We start from the raw sequence: 5,712 nt of genomic DNA, 5'->3' as shown, positions 1-5,712 counted from the left end.
TGAATGGCTGTTCTTACACCTCTTTCTCTAGACGGCATTCCTTACTTCTTTATCTCGTTGGCGCAACAGCGCTTGGTTTTTTAGTTCCCCTTTAATTTCTATCATCTCACCCGACACACGTGAGACTTTCATTACAAGCGCAACGGCGCTGACTTTAAAACTCCACTCTTTCCCAACAATGTTGGCGCAACGGCGCTTATTTCGTAACCCCCCTACTTCTTATAATCTCCTTCAACATACGTGAGATATTAGGCTAGAACGCAACGGCGTTAGATTCATCAGCCTCTCCGCGACAGCGGTCGCTTAAACCACTCGGTGGATTTATAGGTGAAAAACAGGAGCGCTCTCTCTCTCTCTCTCTCTCTCTTCCACTCACCTCCGTTCGTCGTCTCGCTCAGCTGGGAAGGCGAAAACCGACGGCATGAGGATTCTTTGTGTCGGCTCGCCGTGAGGTTTCGCTTCGCCAATTTCACTCTCCCGATCGGTCGGGCTCGATATCTGCACAGATTCTCTTCGTTACTGTCACCTCTAGCGGACTGTGTTTTCCTTCTATTTCCTTGTTTTTACCGGGCAGCCGCGCTTCTCAAAAAACTGATCCTTCCTCCTCAGTACGCCCACACCAAACCGTCATCCTCCGAATTCCCTTCTTCTCGAGATGTTTCCTAGGCAACCCAAACAGAGTGTAAAACATTAGAGGAAAGTCCATACATCTGTGACTTCCTGGTCTTCCTGATTGAACTAATGCCTATACATTATAACCCATTTATATTCTGCGATAACATGTAGAGACTGACTCCGTCACACCCCCTCTACTAAGCCCTTACGCTCGGGAAGGGTTTCTGCTCTGGATAAGAAATCAGCCCGTGAAAGCATCTTCCCCGGTTGGTGGATAGTTTTAAATGAGAAGGGCTGAAGGGAAAGGAACCACCTTAACACTCTTTGGTTCGAGTCTTTGTTTCGGGATAACCAAACTAACGGTGCATGGTCAGTTATCAGTGTAAACTCTCAGCCAAGTAGGTAATACCTAAGTGCTTCAATGGCCCACTTGACCGCCAAACATTCCTTCTCGATGGTTGGGTAGCTTAGTTCATGAGGTAACAATTTTCTAGTTATGAATAGTATAGGCCTTTCTTTTCCTCCTTCATTTTGGTAAAGTACTGCCCCGAGTCCTGTACCTGAGGCATCCGTTTGTAGAAAAAATGGTGCACTAAAATCGGGACAGTGTAAAACAGCCTGAGTAGTTAGAGCTTCTTTTAAGCCATTGAAGGCCCTTAGGGTTTCAACTGTTTGCCAAGCTTTTCTGTTTCCAGTGGGTTTCTTCAATAGGTCTGTTAAAGGAGAAGCCAACGTAGAAAAATGTGGAATAAACCTTCTATAATACCCCACAAACCCCAGAAAGGCCCTTACTTGTTTCGAGGTTTCAGGGAATTTTAATTGCTTTATAGCCTTCACTTTTTCCTCTTGCGGTTTTATCATCCCTTGACCCACATAATACCCCAGATATGTCGTATGAAAGGTTGCCATATGAGTCTTCTTGGGGTTTATGTGCAATCCAGCCCCTCTCAGAGTCTCAAGCATCTTCCTTAGATGGACTAGATGCTCCTCCCAGCTTTGACTGTAAATGATAATGTCATCCAGATATGCTCCTACATAACTTTCATTTCCTTTGACTAGATGGTTCATTAACCTCTGAAAGGTTGCCGGAGCCCCATGTAAGCCAAAGGGTAGTACCGTGAATTGATATAATCCAGTAGGTGTTGCAAATGCCGTCTTTTCTTTGTCTGATGGTAACAAAGGAATCTGCCAATAACCTTTGGTTAGATCAATGGTAGTTAGAAACTTGGCCTTCCCCAGGTTATTCAAGAGGTCCTCTATTCGTGGCATTGGGTAGGCATCAAATTTGGAAACTTCGTTTACTTTCCTGAAATCCATACAAAATCTTACGGTGCCATCTGCCTTCGGTACTAAGAGCACCGGAGAGCTCCAGTCACTATATGAAGGTTCTATGATCCCTAAATCTAACATTTCCTTCACTTCTTGGTTTATAGCTTGTATCTTTGACTCAGGTATTCGGTAGGGTCTGAGACGAACTATAGAGCCTGGTTTAGTGGTTATGTGATGACATGTTAGATTAGTTCTCCCTGGAAGAGAAGAAAAGATTTCTGCAAACTCTTGTAAGAGATGGGACAGCTCAGTCTTTCCGGCAGATTTCAGTTCAGGATTGATATTCAAACTTTCAACTCCTATTCTTTCTTTAAGCTGGGGAAAATGTTCTTCTGATGAGAGTTCACTAGAAATCATAGCTATTGGTTGAATGGGTGGTATCCATTTTTTTAGTAAATTGACATGATATGTTTGGCACGATAGTCTAGTACCAGGTTGTTTCACTTTGTATGTTAATGGTCCTAACACTTCTTGAATTTCAAAAGGCCCCTTCCAGGCAGCCAACATCTTATTGTCCGAAGTGGGTAGTAGTACCAGGACCTGACCTCCTGTGTTAAAGGTACGTAACTGGGCCTTTTGATTGTAATACCTTTCTTGGTTTATCTGAGCTTGGAGAAGATTGTTGCTAGCTATAGCCTGAAGCTTTTCTATCCTCTCCCGTAATTGGGAGGCATATTCGGTCAACGTTACCTCACTATCGAACTGTTCTTCCCAGTTTTCCTTCAACACATCTAACAGAGTCCTTACAGGTCTTCCGAACAACAGTTCAAAGGGTGAAAACCCTGTTGACGATTGGGGAGTGTTCCTCAGGGACATCAATATCCAGGGTAGCATTCTGTCCCAGTCTTTGTTTTCCGGCGAGGTTGTCTTACGTAACATTTGTTTGATCGTTTGGTTGTAGCGTTCCACTAACCCATCGGTCTGTGGGTGGTATACCGCTGTCTTTAAATGTTCAATTTTTAGGGTTTCACACACTTGCTTCAGTACGTTGGACATGAAGTTGGTACCACGGTCCGTGACAATTTCCCTAGGAATTCCCACTCGTCCAATGAAGGGAACTAGGACATCACATATTTGCTGCGTATTTGTTGCCTTTAGGGGAAAAGCTTCCGGATACCTTGTAGCATAGTCTACAATAACAAGTATGTATTTATGACCTCTTCTGGTTGGCTCCATGGGTCCGACAACATTGATTCCTATTCGGCTGAAGGGTTCAAGTACCAGGGGCATAGGTTGCAAAGGGGCCTTCTTGATGTTTGCTCTATTTTTCTTTTGACACTCCTCGCATGACTGACAAAATCTAGCCACCTGCTGGTATATCCCTGGCCAGTAGAATCTATCCAAAATCTTCTTAGAGGTCTTTTCGGTTCCGAGATGTCCCTCCCCAACCTGCAAGTGAGCGACTTCCAGGACCGTTGTATAATATTTGCTTGGAACCAACAGCTGCTTCAACACGTCTCCACTCCTAGATTTACTCACTCTATAGAGTAGCCCTTTTTCCTTGATGAAATGAGGACCTTCTCCAGGTGAAACCTCTTTAGCCCGCTCTCGTGCATATTGGAGTAATGGATCTAGGTCTTGAGCGGCTCTGAAACTATCGCCATCCTCATCCAACCTCCAATCTACGGATACTGGACACACATTCTTAGTTCTCCATTCTTCCTTCATCTTTCTCCTTAGTTTCCGACTCTTCTGAGGTTTGGTGCACGGGGAGGTTATTTCCTCTCCATGAAAAGGGGCCATTTCCCACCAGCTCTTCTCAATCTCATGAATTAGTTTAGAGAATTTCGGCAGATCGGAGCCAATTAGTAAAGGTTTCGGTAGACTGGGTAGTACCTCTGCTTTCACTCCGACTGTTTCTCCACCCACCCTAATTTGTATCTTTCTTGCAGGGTAAGTTTTTACATCCCCATGCACACATCGAACAGGAATTTCCCCTGCTGAATGAGGACTATCACCTACCAGTTCTGATGTCACCGCTGTCTGTAGACTTCCTGAATCAACTAGGGCAGTGGTAGGCTTCCCGTCGACCTCCGCCTCACAGGTATACAAATATTGAGACTGTCTTCCGTGCAAGGTTTCAGGGTAGTCTCTTTCTTTCATAGATTCGAGTACACTCACATCCATTGGTTCTAGTTTTGGTTTCTTTGGGCAGAACCTGGCGAGGTGTCCCCACTCTCCACAATCAAAGCATTGTGGGCCTCGAATAGATGTTGTAGCTGTACGATAATTTGAGGGTCCCTCACTGCTAGGTCTGGTCCGGAGGTTCTCCCCTTCGGGTTTCCTCAACATAGAATGAGGCCATTTTGGTTGGGGTGTGGTTTTATTCATCATGACGTGTGGTTTAGAACTTGTTGCATAGGTCAACACCCGGCCCTGTCCTGCCTTTTGATACGCCGCAGCTACTTCCACTGCCTCCAACAATGATAATCGATGGTGTTGTTTGACCCATCGTTGTACTGGGCCGGGTAGTCCTTCTATGAATCGCTCCAAGATGAACTTTTCCATTATCTCAGCCGGTGAAGACACAGTGGGTTGTAACCACTTATCTGCCAGTTCCTTCACTCGGTAGAACAACTGTCTTGGGGTCTCCTCTCCCCCCAGTTTAATCTCCCTGAACTTGATACGATAGGTCTCCTCATCGTGTCCCATACGTTCTAGGACCACCTTCTTCATGTCACCATATGTGGTATCCCCCGTGGGATTTGCGGTCTGATAAGCTGACTGCATCTCACCGGTCATCAATGGTGCGATGTAGTGGCACCATCTCTCGGCAGGCCATTGGGCATTTCGAGCGACCCTCTCGAAGTTTACGAAGAAATGGGCTGGGTCTTCTCCTACTGAGTATTTTTGTAATACTGAAGTAGGGACTTGAGGATTATTCCTGACATTTGTGACTTCCAACAACTGCGCTTGCTGCATTTGTAATGCTTGTTGAAACGCTAATCTGTCTGCTTGTGCCTGCTGATTCTGCATTTGTATGGCTTGTTGGAGCATCTGTTGTCCCTCAGAAAGGGTCTTAATGAGGTCCTCCATGACGTTCTCAGAATCCCACTCTGACACCAACTGTAGTAGTATGATTTTCAGCACATGAATCAGACTCGGAGCCACTACGTAGGATGTGTGAATTACCACGAGAATCCACTTCTTTTATTATTAACAACAGATATTTTTCTCTTTCTTTGCTTTAGAGATTGAAAAGGATACGTCTTTCTGGAAGGAGATGAGTTTCAGCATGAGGATATCTCCACATTAAGTTCAGGTAAGTGTCTACTGAAAAATGTCTCAACTAGTTCCACCTTTATTCCATGCAACTCTGCCTAGGATGTTTTCCCTCAGTACTTTCCGTTCTTCTTGTCTTTTTTAAAAAAAAACGTTCTTTACTGTAATGTCTATTTCTCCCTTCCTTTATCAGTTTTTCCTTCACTCCATTTACTTTCAGAACTCTTGTCGGTAAAAGTATCTTCGTGACTGTAGGTGAAGTGTGTTGAACGGTCCTTTCACATCTTACTTTAGCTCTCTGTTCACCCCGCTTCAAATAATGCTGTAATGTAAGTAGGATGCAGTTCTTTGGTTATTCTCTCTCTTTAAGTTCGTTTGAAAAGGCTATCACATGTGAATGGCCATTCTTACACCTCTTTCTCTAGACAGCATTCCTTACTTCTTTATCTCGTTGGCGCAACGGCGCTTGGTTTTTTAGTTCCCCTTTAATTTCTATCATCTCAACTGACACACGTGAGACTTTCATTACAAGCGCAACGGCGCTGA

The sequence above is a fragment of the Ambystoma mexicanum genome, chromosome 2q (assembly GCF_040938575.1).
Source record: "Ambystoma mexicanum isolate Mex_15411 chromosome 2q, UKY_AmexF1_1, whole genome shotgun sequence".
Classification (NCBI taxonomy): domain Eukaryota; kingdom Metazoa; phylum Chordata; class Amphibia; order Caudata; family Ambystomatidae; genus Ambystoma; species Ambystoma mexicanum.
This window is presented reverse-complemented; position numbering follows the sequence as displayed.